This window comes from Mustela nivalis, assembly GCF_964662115.1.
Source record: "Mustela nivalis genome assembly, chromosome: 3".
Taxonomy (NCBI): Eukaryota; Metazoa; Chordata; class Mammalia; order Carnivora; family Mustelidae; genus Mustela; species Mustela nivalis.
The window spans coordinates 70,035,775-70,057,335 of NC_139022.1; the positions used below are offsets into that span (position 1 = coordinate 70,035,775).

The following is a 21,561-nucleotide window of genomic DNA, read 5'->3' on the forward strand; positions in this document are numbered from 1 at the left end:
GCATTTCTTTTTTATGTAAAATGGATATGAATTTCAGAGAGTCATTTTTGGAAGAGAAATTTGTCTTAGCAAATATATTTGGACCTTTATCTGCCATTGATAGTTTGGTGGTTTCAAGTACAGAAATAACTGCAACCTTTCAAATATTTTTTAAGCCAAGATACTTTTTGTGACTGTAAAATCCAGTTATAGCAATATAGATATTTCTGAATAACTGTCAGTATTTAGGAGATGCATACACAGTATAAAAGTTGTTAAGGAGATTTGTTTTGTTCAAACCAGGGAACTTAATGATCAATGACTAATACACAACAAGTTTTAAGTTGGGTTCTCATTTTATGGAAGCTATCTGACCGTCAAATGACAATCTGACCCCAGTGGATACCTAAGAATGTAAAATAGATTGGATTTAAAAATATAAATTGCAATTCATTTGCAATACAGAAAAAAATGCCAGTTATTTTTTTAATCATATTTTATTATAAGTTCATTTTGAAAAGAAAAGGAACATACTGTTTTACCAACCCAAAGGAAATGTTTGCATGTTTAAATAATTATTACTGTTGAAGTCTTTTTATATTCTTTTCTTTCTGTTTTCCTAAGTCAAATTACTAAGGAGTTGATTCAAATACTAAAAAAACAAAATACTTATATTTTAATATTTTAAATGCCTTTTGTTATAAAATTCAAGGACCTAGATTCTAAATGTGGATCAATTTGTTTGTCCTTGAAAAAAAATCAACATTAACTCTAAATGGCACTAATGCAGATGCCAGAGAAAAAAGGTTGAATATTTACAAGGAAAGTCAGACTTGAGTAGCAACTATTGAAATAAACTGTTAAAAACAATCAGGATTATTTAAATATTTATAGAAAAGAATATCTGTATTTTAAGTGCCAAAAAGCCTCAGTGCAGTCTTCACACATTAAAACTGTGAAAAGTTAAGACTAGAAGGAGACCTAAAAATTCTTCTGTGGAATAGTTCATTTAACAAATGAGAAAACTATGATTTGGCTAGGCATGGGAGAACTGGAACTAGAATCCATATGTTCTAATGCCTAAACCAATGTTTTGCGTTTTTTTTTTTTTTTTCCAACTACTACCCACACCCATATAGAGAATGATGTGTAATCAGAACAGCTACCATTTGTTGGGCTGTTATGTGTCTGGCATGGAAAGTCTTTATTCTCTTAACAGTCCTCTAAGCTAGGTTTTAATATCCCAATTTTACTGATAAGTCAATTACAAATTTCTATTTTGAGATTAACTAACTTGCCCAAAGTCACCTTACAGTGCCAGCAACCTAATAAAAGTCTGTCTGAATTCAGCCTCCCTTCTCACTGCAGAACTATTTAATTAAAAAAAAAAAAAATCACAAACAGATCTGTAGAGTTGTATAGGAAATGGAAAGTACAATATACTGATTGGCTTTTCTCTTTTCAGCTTCCCCATTATGTAGATAAAGTTAAATATTTATGTAAAATTTATAACCTGTACTCATGATAGGATATTTGATCCAGAGAAACCTGAGAATAGCTAATCCACTCCACTCATTTATAAATGAGGTAATTAAGACCAGAAAGGTCAAGCACTTTCCACCAGAGGGATAGTTGTAAAACTAGACCAGAGCAAAAGTTCTGGCTTGAAGTTCTCTGACTCAACCACCATTCCACCATCACATTTTTGTAGGTGAAGCTTGGGGAAGAAAGACAAGGGGGAGGGGCTGAGAAGACGCATTAGCGCCACCACAGCGTGAGCTGGGAGCTGACAAAGCCAAGGCTAGTCCATTTTTTGGAAAGACAATGCTGTTTGAATGACTGACCTTCAAAGAGCCTTGTAAATTTTTAGCGTTTCTATGCACTTTATGAGGGACAGATGATCAGAATATTCATTCCATGTGGCTAAGAAAAGAGAGCCGCTAATTTTTATATTTCACGTGTCCTCCAGTGAAATGTTTATTTTATCATGAAAAGTGAAAAAGAAGGTGATTGTTAGTTGAAACACTAGTCACCAATTAATATTAATTTTCTTTTTTTTAAGTCTTTTCATTGATTTATCTTAGGAGAAATTGCTCAAGTGAAAAAAAATATCTATAGCACGTTTAGTCATTGTTCCCCATATCTGGTTTAACTTATATTCTTAGGGAAAGTGAGGTGGCTATAAAAACCTTTACCACTTGATCTTGTAACCTTAAACAAGGGCGAAACCCCCCTTGGCACTAACAAGAATTTTGTCTGCGGGTAGTTACAGAATTGGGTCCATGATGATTATGAAGCAATTTCGTTCTTTCCCAAGAGATAGAAACTCCAGCATGATTTTCAGATGGCATACACACACTAGCACCTTGTCCATATTCCTAATAATAACAAGAATGAAGGAGGGAAAAAAGCCAGGAATTCTTGCAGGCTTTAGCAGGCTTGCTTCAAAAGCCTGTCAGCTAAACAAATAAAGTGAAGTAGTGGGAGGGAAAGGCAGGAAATTAACTGCTGTGGGCTATTAGTTAATGAGTAGTCCAAGGAAAGGAAGTTATGGCCATGGAAGTGTACACTTAGAATGAAAAAAAAAATTAACATTACCAAAAAGAGCGTACACAAATTAGATTTTTCTTCAATTCTGAAGTTTATTGCTTTCTTGTGGGATCTGCCTCCAACCAGCTACAGAAGATTTCCCCTCTCCCCCCATCCCCAAACAAGATGAGTGAGATCAATCAAAAGATTGAAACTTTGAAGCATGGTTAGGCTGCTGGGTAAAAGCATGCAAAATATGTCTGAGACTTCATTAAAAAATGCCTACACAACACCTTGGGTAAAATCCACAGCAGCTTGGCATTGCCGCCTCATTAGGAGTAAAATGAAGTGGTCATTCCCTGAAGACTGCCCTGCTACATCCTGACCAGTCCCAGGGGTATCCTGCTTACAGTCAGTGATTTTCAGCCTAAACGGCCACAAGTCTTTTCTCAAGTACGGCTGGGTAAGGATCTGTTGGCTTTAGGCAACATAGCCCAGGCAAGCGCAGGTCATCTGTCCAGACTCAATTTTAAAAGAGGAGACTGATGGAAGATAATCTACAAAAAACTTTTTGCTTTCCTTCAAATATTTGAAAAACAAATGAATTATCAAAAGCTTATCCAGAACTAACGAAACAAACACTGCTCTGGAAGTAACAATGATTGGATTTTTTAGGTAAGGACAACACATAGAGAGAAGGACATTCTCGAAACAAAGCTCTGCTACCTTTTATCCCTCTGCCAGGTGCTTTTGGAAATGAAAAACCAATAAGCTCCCAGGACAGGAGAGGAGTCAGCCTTTTTGTTATGTGTTCGTTCTCTGGGATCATGCTCTTTAGAAAGTGGTTTGGGGGGCATTATCACCTGAAAGCTTATTAGAAATGCAGAATTTGGGGCACTTGGGTGGCTCAGTCCCTTAGTGACTGACTCTTAATTTCCGTTCTGGTCATGATCTCAAGAGTCCTGAGATTGAGCCCTGGGTCAGGATCGATACTCAGCAGGGAGTCTGCTTGGAGGATTTTTTTTTCTCTCTCTCCTTCTCCCTCTGCCCCTCCTTCCACATTCTTTCTCTCTCTTTCAAATAAACAAAAAACAAAACAAACAAACAAAAAACAAAAAACAAAAAACAAAAAACAAAAAAAAGAAAGAAAGAAAAAGAGAAAGAAATGCAGAATTTGAGGCAGGTCCCAAGCCTCCTGAATCAGAATATGCATTTTAACAAAATCCACAGAATCATCTTTTTGTACATGCAAATTTGGTTGGCACTGCTCCAAGTCAAGAGTTCACAATGGAAAATATCAGTGGATAGTAATAGGAATCCTTATTGATGCCATTCTACCAGGACAACTTATTTTTAAACCTCTTTTCTGTCAGTGTGTTTTCATGTAGCCTAATGACACAAGGGGCTTCAGAATTATGTTACTACAGAGAACCAACAGTTTGAGACCCCGTAGTTGGTTGGGTTTGACATAAAATGATGTGGGCCAAATATTTTAGTTAAAATATTGATAGCACCATTACTAACTTTTATACCGAGGTGAAGAAAATGCTATAAATAAAGTATTTGTTTTCCAAGATTAAATCTTGAAATAAATAACTATCCTGAAAACGACATAGAGGAGCTTAGACTAAACCTCTTTGCTCAGTCAGTTTACAGTAGTAATTTCCAATCAAAACTTCTTACAATCAAAACTAAATTCCTGTTGTCAAAGGCAAACCTGTCATCACCTATCCCCGTGCCAGCACGTGCATGGAGGAGTCAAACGGAGTGCTGCTGAGATATCCATCAGTAGACTCTATGGCTATCATCTATGGTTTTTATAATAATTTTTTTCTCATATGGGTGTCTTTGTTGTGATTCTATAAAAAAATACAACAGAAACATCAGGTTGGATATTAGACTGATTCCCGAGAGCATAATAAATGCCACGAAGAGTCAGGTTAGTTGGATCATGGTCCATCAGCCAAATTTTATATCTATCAAGATCCTGACTGTCATCCTGAAATTCATCTTTACAAAAATAGACATATTCCTGGTTTTCTTGTGTTCCGTTACTGCTATATCATGCTTTTGTGATTTATGGATTTATTTTCTAAAGTGTGTTTGGGGAAATACAAGTGTTAAGAGACATTAAGGGTCCCATGGTTAATTAAATTTGGAAAATACTGGATTAAATGGAACTATAAGGATAACTTTTCTGCATGACTTCTTAGAGCCTTTCTTATGCTAAAATACCTTTTTAACACCCAAAGCGGGGATATAATATACAGTGTTTTTGACCTCAAAAGCCAGTATTAAAGAGTATTCCCTATGATTAGTGTCTTCAGTTACACACTTTGGGACACCCTAATCTAATCTAATTCCTAATCCTGTTTGGATTTTCATACTTAGAGGACCATATTATACCACTTGCAGTAAAAACAATAAACCAGTACATTTGTGGTCTGTATTAGGAAATTTGGCACATGTCCATAAACTCTTGGAGCTCCCAACTAGACTGTACCTACTTAGGCACATGAATTACGCCTTACACTTCCATATCCACTGCAGAATTTAGTATGTGCTGGACATGTAAGTAATAAAATCATTACTGCTATACTGACCAGCGCTAAAATTCTTGAGTTTCCATGGGTATCTATTTGCTCTAGCATTTCATAATTTGATGGGATAATCATAGAACTTTTTTCTAATTTTGTAAACTTTGATCATACATCCAATAAACCTTTGTCTTTCTGAGCTGATAAATATAAATATTTCTTACACATGAGTATCAAAGTTCTACCAGGATCTGGATCTTTTTCCAGATTAAATCTTTAAAATAGATTCCACCTGTGTTGTATGTGCAGATATACTTTCTTCAATTGCAGGAAGCAGACATGCCAGGAAAATTCCAGTGCAGATGCACCATCAATTTGAATCTGTTTTCTTACTTTTCCATCACCAATGAGGTCTTAAGGAGACCCAACAATTGTTCAAATTTGACACTGCAAGGTAATATCGAAATTGAAGTCTAAAAGCTACACAAACCTTTATTTGTGTATAAGGCACTGAGGCCCAGAGAAGACAAGTCAATGTCCTTTAGGGATATTTACAAAGCTACCTGTATTTGATCTTGTTGACACATCATTCTTAGAAGTATGGCTGCCATTATTTGTCACTAATAGAATAACAGTATCATATCCTTGTTTACTACAAAGTCTGTTTCTTGCTTTTCTCCATCTTCATTCACACTGGGATCTCCTTCTTGAATTTAATAATTTTCTGTGAACATTTCAAAATTAAGGGAAGAAAAGTACTTTTTAAAGCTTGGAAATTCCCCTGAACACTCCATCCCCTGGGGTGGGCATGGGGTATGATGGTGTGGTGGTAAGTAATGAAGCGTTTAGATATTCTTACTCCCACCATTTCGGGCCATTGAAAAATGCTCTTGATGGTCAGTTCCTGTTTATTTTTGGCAGTAGATCCTACAAATACTCACACAGGTCTTTGGGATGATATCGAGAGCTTGTATTGAGTTTCATGAATGAATGAATAACAACTATTCACCCTGATAACTATTCAAAAGTATGTTGGCTTATAATAGGTTAGATTGGATTTGTCATCCTGGAATTTACTACCATCCAGTTACAGAATTCAGATTACCTTACCAGACACACATTTGGGTAATATTTGAAATTGCCTTAGTCCTTTAAATTGGCATCTCGGTGAGTAGGGAGAACAAATTGCTTCTTTCAGCACTTCGAAGATAAATATCTGATTTTTTTAACTATCTGTCTTAGGTGGTTTGGCTAATTACCTGCCTAAAGGCAGAAAACTGTGCCAAACTATTTATCAATATTCTTTCTTATGTCAGTTTATTTACCCTTCAACTGAGTACATTTCTTTCTTTTTTTTTTTTTTTTTAGTTGGTATTCCAAACAGTGAAAAACAATTGCCCTTCCCTTAAGGATTGTGTCCGCAGAGATAAATTTTATACTCAGGGCATAAAGGTTAAAAAAGTAAGAAAGTGAGATTTCAAAGTCAAGGAGATGCCTCAGAACACCTATCAACACTTCCACTCCCACTCTGTTCTCATCTGGACACCATTAGGAGAACCACTAAAATTGAATTCAACGGCTATGTATTATGCATGACTGCATTGTTTACTGTATTGTTTTATGCCATTCAGTTCACCTGAGATGAAATCAGGCAAAGGAGGTAAATTAAGTCTACCTTCAAAACCCTAGACTGCTGACTCTTATAAAAATTGATTTACTAGTTTATCTAATGTTTTAAAAACTCATTTTGTTAAGTTGTAAATCATATCATTCCGTACTACTACATCAGAAGGTAAAATTAATGATGGAGATAAGGACATTAGAAAAAGCCACAGCATGGCTACATGACAACAGGAAAAAATTGATGAATAGCAGTTTAGGAGCAGTGACACAGGGTTCAGATTTAATTTGAATGGTGAAGGGCATCATCCTATTGAGCTGACTGGATAAGGGTAAGTTCATATTGGCACATGGTTTGATGTCATCATGGGTGACACGAAATAGTGGTACAGTGAGAAAATGACATGTGGCATTTTGAAGACCAGAAAAATAAAAATTTGAGGTTAGCCCTGAATGAAAGTGCTTTTTCTTTTCCAGATAAAGAAACACTATCTAGTAATTCTGAGATCTAAAAGGTTTCCCCCCCCCCCATTAACTCTTTAGAAGTCTAAAAGGGAGACAAGATTGATAGCAGGTTTGTGGAGTCATGTTACGTGTAGGTGGCAGATAGACAAATTTGTGAGCGAAAATTTAATATCTGTAGAATTTTATCAGAATGAAGGAAATGTCATCATAATGAGATGCATATACATCAGGAATTTTAGTACATTTCACATAACAAATAGACTTTCTACACTTTATTATACCAATGCTCATGCCATCCCAAGGAGGGGGATGGATTTAAATAGAAGATAAAAGGATCTTTAATTTCAGTGAGAGATGAAGAAGACGAGATATAAAGCACATGTCAGTATAGGTAACACTTTCTCCAAGAACTTCTAAGACATCAATAATCAGTCAGTTATTCTGAAGATTGATCATAATGCATCATTAGCTGTCAAAAGCTAATTAGCTAAATTTAGTTAAATTAACCAATTTAGTTAAACTAAATTAACATTTAGTCCAAGTCAGCAACTTGTGTGATCAGATCTGGCCACCAACCTGTCCTCTCCTCACCTGTGTCAGAAACAAGGTCTGTGTCATGGCCAACTGAGCACATGCCCCACCTGAGGCTGTGGTTAAAAGAACACAAGGAAATCAGTCACTGCTCCTCATCACACTGAATTTGGAAATCATGACTTACTCGTTTTACTGTGTCAAATGTGGTTATGAAGATCAGAGGGCGTCACTTTAAATGAGGAAAGTAAGACAAGAAAAAGAAACCCTCCCCCTTTTAATCACCAAACGACAGATCTAGGAAGTGAATTTTGGTTTTCTGTCTCTGTTTTAATAAGCTTGATCACAATAAGTAATCAATTTGCTGCCTTTTTTTTCTTTCCTGGAAGAAATACTGCCTATATTTTGAGTGAGTCTGAGAAACAAGGAAAGTGTTGATTTTCAGGGGGGGAAAAAGTGAATCCATGATACAAAATGTAAAACTTACCTTTTTCTCATATGGAAGTGACTAAAACTAAGTAGAGCTGAATGTTGTAACAACAGAAAAGTCAGAAAATAAAGTATTCAACAAAAGCTTTGAAATGATTTAACATTAAACCAGTTACCAAAGTCTGAAAATGAATCAATCTACATATACAAGGATAAAGATTTGGAGATGCTAATATTGAAAATTTAGTATGTGTGTCAGGCCTCCTGCCTGGTTTGAAATGAACACAGTTAAGCCCCAGTGCATGGGACTGTTGGCTGGTTTATGAGTGAGATTGAGGCATGTGTAAACTTGCCCAAGAAAAGTAGACCTCTCCAGAACTCCCCTTCTGACCATTGAGGAATCACACACACAGCGTGAGATAATCAGGTCTTCGCTCATAAAATAACCACATTCGTATTTCTTTATTCCTGCAAGACTAAAAATTGATTTTTAATGATGAGCAAGCAATTTTGTGTCTTCGGAATAGAAACGGGGTTTTAAAAACTTTTATTTCGGTGCCTGCTACATATCAGCTGACTCGTTCACCTCTACAGTGACGTGCGAGGGGCTCCGTGCAGTAGCATCTAAATATTTTATATAAATAAAGAAACATGCCAGGATCTCGCAAGGGTCTCCACAATACGGGGGCGGTGGTGAACATGCCCCAGCATCACTTGACTTCTCTTCAGGATAGTACCTTTCGTATCAGTTATACATGGAGGAGTAGTGCACAGATGTGAAGCAAAGGAGTGGGAAAGAAAAACAGAAAAGAACACAGGGTGTTACAGAAAATAAAGCAAAACACATAAGACAGTAAAGTGTAGGTAAGAGGAGTGCCTGCGTGGGAGTGTTACATGTGATGACATGGTATATAGCCACGCTGACCCTGTGCATTATGTTAATATACTGTATTAAAAAGGGGTACTCATTCACTTTTTAATCATTTGAACCTCATTCTTATATGATAAACTTATTATCTGGATAGAATTTTGAGGTCCTATTTCATTTCTTTAAAACTTAGGAAACAATAAAATGCAGAGATTAAAGCAATTACTAACTTTTATTTTTTGGGCAACAAATATTTATTCATGTCCACATGCACTAGAAACAAGTAGATTTAGGGAATAAATAAGAGCTCATCATTCTAAGAAGCACAGGTAAAAATCAACTAATAAAGATAAGGAAACTAAATACAATAAGATTACAGCTGATTTTCACCTTGAGAAAGGGGTCACTGACTAGTTTATCATAGAAGGGATACTAGCAATTGTTGAGTGATTTCTAGGGAAAGCTGAGAACAAGGATGGCTGGCATGGAGTGAGGGTTCTTATAGGAACTGACCTACTAGTAGGCTTCATTTAAAAAAATAAAAGAGCAAAAATAACTAATGTCTTTCATATGCTTTATCCATAAATAACAGATCTTCACCAGAATGTTAAGTGAAGACAAAATTATGTGGTATCAATGCAGATGTTCTTTATTGGCCTATTTTAAAAGACCTTTTTTTATAAAGTGAGAGAAAAACATTTTAATTGCTCTCTCAATTATACATTCTTTTAAATCTTAATCTAAATGCAGATCGGTTCACTGGTAATTATCCATCAAGTTTTGGCTGTATGGATCAATTATTATAATATTGAGTCAATTATTAAAGGCAAATGATCTGGTCATGTTTCAAGAGTGATCCTAATATTTTGATTGTACAATAAATCCCATTTCCAACTCTTTTCTCGGATTGCAATGTTTGGGTGGACAGACGTTTTAGAAGACACTGTGTCACTCGACATTTTTCCCCAGTCTGAGAAAACCCACGAGTCCGAAATAACTTGTCGACCAGCATTCAGATCTCAGGAGTATGGCTACTGTGCAAAGCTAGTGCAAAGCTAAATTCATGGAGACAGAAGTTCTTACCCTGCAGGGTAAGAGACTTTACTCCTTCAGTCCTTCTTATCACATGGAGTGTTAGTGGATAAATTCTGAAAGACAAAAGGCATTCCTGTAATCCTTTCAATAAAAACAAGGTTCTGGACTAACTGTATAGAAACAAGATGGGTGAGCCTTTAGAAATAAAAAGTAAATGCCTAACTGTTCTAAAAAAAAAAAAAAAAGCATAAATAGCTTATTTGGGTGTGTATGATGCTCAACAGTTAGCTAGAACCTATAAAGAAAATAGAAACTACCTTGTTTTTCAGGGACAAATATCATTTGTGTAGTTATATTACAGCAATATGGTGACTGTAGGGGTCAACTAATCAGAGACTAGGCCATTGCAATGAGACACTCCTCCTTCCTTTCATTGTTTGCCGTATCCACGAAAACAAACTGTGCAATTCTCCTTTCCTAAGTTAGATGATAATTCAGATAATTCAGTATATTTCTACATTGTTTGTTTTATTTAATAAATCTTTATATCTAAGAATTTCCTAAATTAATGCTAAATAGAAAAGAGTAGCAAAGAGGTAAATATTTTCCTCCTGAATCTAATCTTTTATTAATCTGCATACATGTTATTCCAAATATATACATGTAGATTGCCACATATATATGTGCATAGAATGTATAAATGCATATATATTATACATGAATGATTTATTACAGAAATATCAGTGTTTCTAGATTACACTGCATACTTGATGAGCTGTCATTAGTGCAGAAAGGATACATAGCTTTTCAACAAAAGAAAAGAATGAGGCTGCCAGAGTGTTGCAGTGGTTTGGGCTTTTTTTTTTTTTTTTTTTTTCCAGCATCCATCCCTGCCAATCTCTGCACTGCCAGTAGGGAAAACCATATCCATGGCAACCAACCGTACCATTCCAACCCACATCAATGACGCCTCCAATCTAAACTGTCAAATATTCTATGCACATCATGTAAAATAGGTCTCTTTCCCCTTATACCTCTGTGCATCTCGTTTCCGTGGCTACATGTTTATGCAAATGAGAATTGTCCTTTCTCTCTCAGGTTGATTGAACACTGAATTTGTTTTGCACCTTGGCAATGCAAAGCCATGCTGTCTTGCCACCTGGTCTACCACATAATTGCAAAAAATTACATTATAATGATAACTGTCCCCAAATTAGCCTGATAACACCATCTACCTGCCTTGTGAGCGAAAGAAACAGTGTGCAATAAAGAAGGATGTTAAAACAGAGTCGAGATAGGGGAATAATGTTTAATTGGCTCTCCAGAGTCTACTAATTTTCAGAATTGGAAACCTAGTGTTTGATTTGTTCTTTTTAGTCAGTGAGAAGAAAAAATATCCTTCATAAATTCTGAATGACAAATTTGCCCATCCTTTTTTGCATGTGGTTCCAGCATCCCAGGGAATCTAAAGTGTCATTTCCTCTGTGGAAGAAAGGAAGCAGAAAACATGCTAGGTATGTACTCTAAATTTTCACTCAGTATCAGCTCCAGCTATAAATTTCTCCCAATCCCCTGTATCTTCCCCTTTCTCTTTCCCCGAAACCCCCTTGAAATACCTTGGATCAATAGCTTTCTTTTAGAGTTAAGAGGCAGGATTTTTTATAGGGTGACACATATTAAAATTAGAATAAATAGAATAAAATTAAGATAAAGCTGGGACTCTTAACAGAATTTCCCTTTCTCTTTTCCCATCTTTTTAAATCTATTGCCCCCCACATTATTAGACCCTCTAAATAATTTTGTTGTGGTAGTGGTTAGTTTCTTCTTCAGAAGAATTACAATTAAACATTTTGAAAATAATAAAAATGATCAATTGCTTTATATTTCATTCATTTTTAGTTATAACTTATGTTGATATGATGACTTAACTAAGGATATTTTTAATGCTAATTTTTTTCTGCAAAATGAAGGACTGGAGATGTAAAAATGGAGTTTGTAGTATATTTCCCCAGGGTTTAAGTGACAAAATAAAGGATACTAGATTCTATTATGATAAATGTTGGGGATATATTTTACTTTTCCCCCTGCTTAATGCCTCCCTCTCTCTGCAAAACGAATCCTTCAGTATTAAAAAAAGAAAAAAAATAACAGGAACAATTTTATACAATTTTATGAGATTTTTGTCTTAGACTATAAACTTTGTTTATGTAGACTCTGAGTCACCTATGAGCAGATTTGGGAGATACAAAGATTATAAAGGTGGACAAGATCTTTTTTACAATTCAATAGGTCATCTGTAAATGTGTCCTGGCCAATGATTAAAAAAAAAAAAAATGGTGACGGTTCCAAAGTCAGAACTGTAACCATCTTTTCTCCCATCTTTTTCTCTAAACTCTACACACCATTTAGGTTTTAGCTGGGGCCCCACTTTCTCCCTGACTAAGAAGATCATAAAGTGATGACTTCCTTCTCTGATCTCTTTGCTTGATGAGTACTGTTGGCTCAGGATTTCATTAGATGCCATTTCCCATTGGTATGACTTGTGTCTGCCAGGATTGTAAACCCTGGGGCAGAGTTGGAGGAAAATAATTTCATATAATTCTTTTATATTTTCAGTCCTTAAAGTGAATATTTTGCTCAGTTAAATTGAATATCAAGTCTGGGTTGTTCCTGGATTTTAGGCTGAGACATTTTAAGCAGTGAACAACTAATAAACATGCCTCGGGTCATGGCAGAAGAAAAATCAACTTGTAGGTGTGTTCACTATTGTTCAAAAATCGTGTCAAATGTTTTACATATGCAACAGTGATCTTTTCCTTGTTAAAATTTACTTTTAAATAATAGATTATATTTTTCAAAAGCAATAATATTTGAAAGAGAGGACATGATGTCCTTCAAAATTCTGTTTGATTGTTAGATCTCCACCAATAATATTATTTCCTGAGCACTGATCTTGCCTCTTCGGGGAATTACTAAGGAAATGAAAGACCTAATTTAATAAAGATTACAGCCAAATAAGATGATAGATATATATAAACACAAGTGATGCAAAATTTAAAAACCATGGTTCAATATCAATTATGACTGTTAATATCATCATTCCAGTAGATTTACCAAATGTAATATATGAAATTTCTAGGTATTTTGGAAGGCTAAAAAAAATTATCATTGAAGTTAGATTCTGGAAGTAAAAGTATGGATGATTAATTTAAGTCAAATTTGCCGGAAGAGGACAAATATTTAAGGACCCAAATTTTTTATAGGGCCAATTTTTTAAAACCTAGTGTGTGTGTGATTTTGGACTTTCCCCATCCAGTCTCAATGTTGGAGCTCCATACTCTTCTAAATAGCCTTTTCTGGGAGCAAGAAAACTTGCTTTTAGAGTTTCATTCTGTTAGGGAATCCCTTGCTGAATCCACCTTATTTCATCCTTGACTTGACCCATGCAAGGCAGAAATCCATTTGAAAAATGTAAGCACCAGAAAAGTTTGTTTGAATCCCACCAGTGAGAAAAAGGAGAGTTTATGCAAACAACTAGAAATTGCCTTAATTCTCTTATCTATTTTTTGTACCTACACAATTAACACTGTCTAGATTCCTATAAAAGAGATTTTTTCATGGAATCATTACAGAGAAAAATAAACAAAATCCAAAAAAGTCTGCTAACTAAGAACAACTTGTGAAATGATAATACTATTGTCAAATAAATAGTAACAGCAAATTATTATGAAGCACTGTGTTCAAAGCACCTTTTAATTCCTTTACATAATCTAAATCATTTAGTCCTCACGACAGCATTGCAATATTGACCTTGTTTTACAGATGAGAAAACTGAGGGATAGAGAGGTACCAAAGTTACACAGCTGGGAAACAGATCTCCCAAGACCAGATTCATCTTGCTGTAAAGTCCTAAAGTGTTAAATTTTTCATTTTTATGCCGTATGACCTTTTTTTTTTTTTTAAAGATTTTATTTATTTATCAGAGAGGGGGGGTGGAGAGAGCGAGCACAGGCAGACAGAATGGCAGGCAGAGGCAGAGGGAGAAGCAGGCTCCCTGCTGAGCAACGAGCCCGATGTGGGACTTGATCCCAGAACGCTGGGATCATGACCTGAGCCGAAGGCAGCTGCTCAACCAACTGAGCCACCCAGGCGTCCCATGCTGTATGACCTTTTAAGAAATATTTTTATTCTCAATTTTCACAATAAAGTTTTATCAGTAAGAAAATCTCTTGAAATTATGGTATTCCAAAATTCTGTCATCATAACTCAAATTCCCTTTCATTTAATATTTCAAAGCATGAAATTCAATCTTCTCTTGGGGAAAAGAAACCCTTTCTGAAAGACTTCAAAATTGGAAACATTACTTTTAATGCCAGCAATGATTTAGAAGACTTATGGTGATTTTTAAAAATATCTGGATATATGTTCATTCATTCAGGCAGATAGTTACTAAATGCTGGCACTGTTCTTGGCTCTCAGGATCCAGCAGGAAACCGAAGAAAGATTGTGCCTTCATGGGACTCACTTTCTAGTGAGATGAGAGATTAGAGAATAGATAGAATAGAATAGAATAGAATAGAATAGAATGCGATGCAATATAATACAATAGATGACAGATGGTGAGAAATGCTAAAGAGAAAAAATGAAACAGAATAAGGGTATGTAGAACAAGGAAAAGGAGGCTGCTCCTTTAACAGGCCAGAAAAGTTTTTCTTGGTACTGTGATATTTGACCAGAAATTTGAATGAAGTGAAGGGGGGAGCCCAGACATTCAAAACTGGCTTGCTAGGTTCAAGGATTGTTAGGATGGCCAATGGGGTAAGGGAGAAATTGCTGTAGGAGATGCCATCTGTGAGGCAGCAGATGGTCAGATCATGGAGACTTGCAGGAGAATTTTACATACTCTTCCTTCTACTCTGAGAGAGACGGGAAGCCATCCAAGGGTTTTCAGCTGAGGAGTGATTAAGAACTGACTTATTTTGTAAAAGGATCGCACCGACTCAGAGAAATATGGACTGGAGGGTTGGGTGAAATCCTGGAGCCCAGTTCCAGAGGCTTTTATATCATCCCAAGCAGAAGGTGATGGTGGTTTGGATCAGGATAGCAGGAGATGATTTGTGAGGAGAGATTTCAAAGTTGTAAACTACAAGATTTTATAATATATTAGACATGGAATGTGGAAAAATCAAGGTGTAAAGGATAACTCTGTTCTATTACAAGATGAAATAGGAAGTTTTATGCTTAGCTAAAAAAACTATAGGTAAAGACTAAATATTTGAAATTAGTTAAAATCATAACAGTTAAAGTTCTTCTTAGACTTTGAATTTGTTAGGTACTCAGTTTAAAACAATTATTGATCATTACTTCTTTAGCGCCAGTGTTTTTTTGGTGTTATCCAGCTTTTCCTTGAAGACATAACTTGATAAGTTAGGAAGATTCTCTAACTTAGAAACAACAGCCCTTATCAAAACTCGTTTTTCTTGTTGTTGTTTTCTTTTTGTTGTTTTTTGTTTGTTTTGGTCTTCCAAATCTTGGATGTTCTCCTGTTTTGTCCTACTTCTTAAGCCATTCTTTGTTAGTCTTTTTTGCTGGCTCCCCTTCCTTGGCATTTCTTAATTCCCAGTTCTTTCTTTGTGTTTGTTACAATCCACCTTTTTATATCCATCTGCATATAGGTAACTCTACTTGGACCAGGTGCACACACTAGAAAAGCTTTAATTATTGTCCAAGTCCTGATGTAGAATTTTCTAGTCCTGCACTGTTCATTGTAGTAGTTAAATCTGCTAGTGGTTGCATGCTAATAGTGGTTCCATAGCTAAGAATGAAAATGTAGGGAATAGTGCTAATGGTGATAGGATTATGGGTAATCCTACTGAACACCATAGATGCTATGTGTAACCCTCTGTGTAACGTATCTAAGTATATTGTATATTTTGTGCAATACCTATTATTTTTTTCCTATACATGCCTATGATAAAGGTTAATTTAGAAATTAGGTATAGTAGGAGATTAACAACAATAACTAATAATAAAATAGAACAATTATAATAATATGCTATAATAAGAGTTATGTGAATGTGATCTCTCTCTCTTTCAAAATATCTTATTGTACGGTAGTCACACTTCCTGTGATGGTGTGAGATGATGGAATGCCTACATGATGAAACGAAATGAGGTGAGTGACAAAGGCACAGGAATATAGCATTAGGCTACTATTGATCTTCTGACGATAGGTCAGAAGGAGGATCATCTACTTCTGGACTGCAGTTGACTATGGGTAACAAACTGGAAGTGAAACTTTGGTTAAGGGGAATGACTATAATAAAGGTGATTTAATAAGATAAATAAGTACAATTTGATAAAAATTATTGTGGCAACCAGTTAACCACTTGGCAAGGATAAATTTAAAACCCTAACCCAAACCCTAAAATAAAATAATTCTCCAAATGGGTGGAATATAAGTGCATAATAAAGTCTAAAACTACTAGAAGAAAATACAAATGCATATGTACAGGTGAAGAAAGCCCTTTCAGTGAAGACTCCAGGCAAAAATTTAAAGATAAATACTTTAAGATATCTCTGTGGGGAAAAGTACCACCATCCAAGTGAGAAAGCAAATGACAGACAAGAAAAAATATAACTATGTGTGACAAAAAGTTGTTAATGTCTAAGATGTAGAAATCTTACAAACGCATAACAAAAATAACATTTAACAGGCAAGGTACAAAAAAATCAGAAATATAAATGATAATATATGATGAAAAGCATTTCATCTTACTAGTAATCATAACTATGAACAAAAAATTAGAGATCCTCTCTCTTCTCATCAATCATCAGGCTGTCAAAGAGTTAGAGAAGGAAAATGCCCAGTATGGTTCACTGAAAAGAGATGGGCTCACACAGATTGTTGGCAGGAGGAAAAATAGTAGAAACTTTCTACAGTGTAACTGGAAGTAATGTATTTAATTCAGAAATTCCACTTCCAAGAATTTTTTCAATAATCAGATTCATAAAGATAGAAATGTTGATATGTATCAAAAACAGTATTTATAATGTGGGAAAGCTGAAAATAACTTAAATGTACAGCTATAGATTATTGCTTGAGTAACTCATACATCCATAAAATGGAGTTTTTCTCAATTATTACAAATAATGGTGTCAATCTACATCGATCAATATGTAGCATGTTGATGATATGTTGCTAAATGCTAAAGGTAGTTTTCCAATGAATATGTCCCACTTTAAAGATACATATTATTTCAACCATACATATTGAAAATAACATATAAAAATATTGTCCGAAATGCTCTAGTGGTTCCATGCTATTGGTGGAAATATACTTAATAGCAGTTATGGTGGTAGGATTATGGGTAATTTTTTCCTGCTTGGTTTTATTTTTGGCATCTATCTTTCTGCATAAACATGAATAATTTAAATAATTTTAAAATGCAACAAATACATATATTGAAATGTCATGTTTCGTAGCAATGCCAGAAGCTTAGACCAGATGTTATGTTTATATGGCAAGAGCTCACTTGTGCCACACTTCTCTACTTTCTGACAGTGACATGTCTTGTCCAGAATCTCCACAGCACATCTGTGTAGGTACTTACATTAGAGCCCACAGACTGAATTCAGTTCAACTGCAGAGAGCGGGCGCTGCCATGCTCCTTCTCAGGAAAACATGGCAATACTGGCATTGTCTCACATCAGGTGACTGAGCTCCAAAAAAGACTGCCCTTAATCCGTTACAAAAGGGTTCACTGGGATTTCCACGAGCTCTTGTTACAGCCTGGTCCTCCTTGCCCCTCACCCAGAGAAGAGTTTGGTTTCAAGTTCTTTATTCTAAAACAATTATCTTGTCTATTTTTAGAAACTCATTCTCAAACAATTATTAAAAAACATTAGAGTTTTGCTTATTGGAATAAAAACTCCCATTTATTTTTCAAGGAGCCGTGTAAGCTATGCTGGGCTGCTTTCAACTTCTCCCATATTAGGAAGATAAGATTCAGAGATTTTATGTGATTTTTTTTCAAGGTGGCAGTGTGAGAATTCAAACTCAGCTATTTTCTTTCAAATCTGAAGATCCATTTAATTTTATCACATAGCCTTCTACGCCTGTCATTGAAAGCCATAGACTTTAACTGGCAAGAAGAGAAAACCCCAACACTTTTGATTGTAAAATACAATTGATAAGAAATGATAAATAATTACTTCATAAAATACTTTCCAACTTTTGTTTTTATTTTACAATTAAAAACAACACAAAAGAGAAGAGAAAGGGAAAATATTTTTTAAATTCCCTAAACAGACTCTTTTCTGAAAGCTACTTCTTACGCAATATTTTTTTTTCTTTTAATTACTTGGAAATAAAACTGGAATAAACACACTGTGAAATCTACTGATTTATATGTGTTACAGATGGTATACTAGAAAGAAAACACTAAATTCAAGGAAAATATATACAACACAATGCTGCAAAGTATGCCACTCACCTAATTCATCTGGTATTCTTCAAATACAATGGAATTATCCTTATATGTTTAAAACAATAATGTGGCTTATATCTTAAAAGCTAACAGTAAGGAAACTATTTGTAAATCAAAGGTTTTCAGCTGACTCTTTGTAAAATCGTAATTTGGTGTAATATTTTTCTCATGCTGAATGAGCCTTCTAGTGCATTAACATCTAGCCAGCAACGATGTCATGCTCTAGGAGCATCATTGTCAAAGTGTCCAATCAATTTTTTTGTATTCTGAATCATCCCCTATTCCTATTGGTTTTCTGCACATCAGTATTCAGCTAATGGTCTCAAAGTCCATGTTATATGTGTTAATCTAAAATTCCTCTGTATACAACCTCTGTGGAAATAACTGAAAAGGAGAGTGTATCGGTCATACTACTTTCGTGTTTGTGAGACCCAAAAGTTGTACTCTCCGGGTCAGTACCAAATGGAGATATTTTCTAGTAGGTAATATAGCTTTTCATTACAAATTGGATCTGGTATGTGCTCTTGCAAATAGTCACATTTCTTTTTTCGTGATTGGTTCTTAAATTAGTTATCCATGCAAGGTCAATAGTGCCTCCTTCAAGTTCTCCAGCTCCTTCAAGTCCTCCAGCAGCCTGCTGAAATGCTGATCAGTTTTATATTATTTCATTTGTCTTCTTCATATTGAACAAAAGTTCACTGGCATAGAGATCCATGGGTCTGCATACTGTTTTTTAATGAGTTATAAACAGTTGTTCTCATTAAAGTAATACATTTTAGAAAATTTGAAAAAGAAAAAAAATCAGACAGTTATCACATTAACATAACCATTATTTGTGTTTATTATCTTCTGGTCTTTTTTATTAATGAATCTGTAAAAAGTATATATTTTTTAAAAAGGTGCTTTTTCTTTTTCCCCCTCTGACTTGTAGATATACATAATTGCAGGAATCATAATCCTTGCTTCATGATAATATTCCAATTAGTGGCTCAAGCATGTACTTCTTTGTAATACTATAAAATCCCTCAGAAATTCACCACCATTCCCCCAAAAGCTATGAGATTGACAATAACTTACTATAACACACACTGTATCTCCTATCCCTCTACCTGCCTTCCCCCACAGAAGTGGCATTCAGAATTCTGTTATTGTCCCCTTATTTCATATATGTGAAATATATATATTATATATAAGTATATAAATTATTGTGTGTATACACATGTATAAATTATACTTACATGTGATCCTAAAAATACTTATTTTATTTCTAACTTTGTAAAAGTTTTAATATACTGCATATAATCTTTTCGAATCTACTTTTTTCATTTAATAATTTCATTACTAAGACTTACAATGCTGTCTATCATTCTATGGCATTCATTATGGAATACTGTGACTCTATGACATTTCTTTCATCTATTCTCACTTGGATGGGCATTTGGAATGCCATTGTGATAGTCTTCATAACTCTCGGTTTTAGTAGTTTCATGGTATTCCATCAATTTTCCCAATCAATTCTCTATTTTTTTTAATTTGGTTGTATCCATCAGGGTTGAAGCAAGCACCTTCGTACAAATAGTTTTTCTACACTAAATATTATACTTTAGATAAATAGAAATGGAATTATTAAGTTGAAAGATATGAACATAATAGAGATTTCTAATTTGCATTCTGAAGAATAACTCCAGCAATTGTACAATTATTGGGTTGCCCTAAGAACTAACTTATCTATTTTTGGTTGTTAATTTAAGAGATAGTTATGTTTTGTTTTTAGGCTTCACTGACTTCAATCAATCAATGTTGACATATTATAGAACTTAAGATTTGGCATCTTATCTTCTGACCTAATAATTTTCCATTTGATGAGGAAAGGCATTAAGGTAAGACATAACAAAGGTAAGACATTAAGAATGAAATAATGGCTTATAGCCTGGGTTGGAAGTCTAGTTTCAAAATTTGAATGCAATATATTGTCAGTGAGGATTATTTATTCTTACTAAAGTGTCCCAACCTGGAAATGATGAAGTTGAAGCTCAAAGAAAAGAACAGACTTTCCTACCACTTAGGTAGCTCATTTTCTGTCACACTATATTGCTTTCCAACTGATCAAATATAAAATAGACCATCAAAACTTTCATTTCATTTTCATTTTGAATGATCTCTTTTCCACATTCCTGTAGGATTTATAATCCTGGCCTTGCCATGTACTACTTGAATATGCTCCTATTGTTGTTGTTGCTCTTTTTGATGATGAACACTTCATCAATCAATCAATCAATCAATCCACTTTGCTTGCGGATTCCTCTCCTATGAATTCATCCCTCATAATAGGTTGAACCGTGCTACACCTAGCATAGTTTGTTAATCCAGACTTGTGGAGCTGACCTGTCAGAAGTTACAGTCTTTCTACTTTGGAGAAGCTTCCCTGTCTTTCTTCTAAATCAAAGAAGTATTAATGACATAGTTTTGATATCTCATTTTCAATATACTCTTTTTTAACATTCTCTATGTTCAATAATATTAATACTAACTACAGTTTGCATGACATTGTGGCATAATGGGTATTGCAGTGCTTGTATCATTTATGTAAATTTCTGCCACAATTTTTTTGCCCTAGAAATGATCACATGATTTGGCCAATGGAAATAGTGATAGGAACCTCCCCCACCGCCCCGCCCAGGCTCACACAGGGTGAGAATACTTGCCAGGCACTCATATAACACATTGCGACTCTCTTCTCACTAACCACAACCACAGACAATTGTCATTCAGCCTGATTCATCCCTAACAAAGCAAACACATATTTAACACTTGGTCTTGATGACTAAAGTCAGCGATTTTACTCATCATAACTGCAAGTTCCCCCCCTTTTCCTCAGTGCTGGCAATCTGCGTCTGAATTGCCTGATGATTACTCTTCTCGGTTCATTTTGCCCTCTCTCATAAACAATCGCCAATCCTTGTGGCCCCGTGCAAAAATAGACCCCTGGGTGGGTCATTCATTGTGTGTCCAAATACTGGACAAGTTTGTAAAGCAAATTCATATTTCCACGTCTGTCATATTTCTCCTAACCTCAACC

General features: G+C 35.0%; 1 long non-coding RNA gene across 2 annotated transcripts in view; it reads left to right on the forward strand.

Moving 5' to 3' along the window:
- Window positions 1-11,444: 11,444 nt before the first annotated feature.
- The window catches only part of LOC309860850, a 56,498-nt gene continuing 46,381 nt past the window's right edge, over window positions 11,445-21,561 (forward strand). For both annotated transcript variants that reach the window (XR_014309667.1, XR_014309668.1), the window contains exons 1-3: window positions 11,445-11,507; window positions 16,111-16,168; window positions 20,257-20,362. This is a non-coding gene — a long non-coding RNA (uncharacterized lncRNA). The remainder of the gene's footprint in view (window positions 11,508-16,110; window positions 16,169-20,256; window positions 20,363-21,561) is intronic.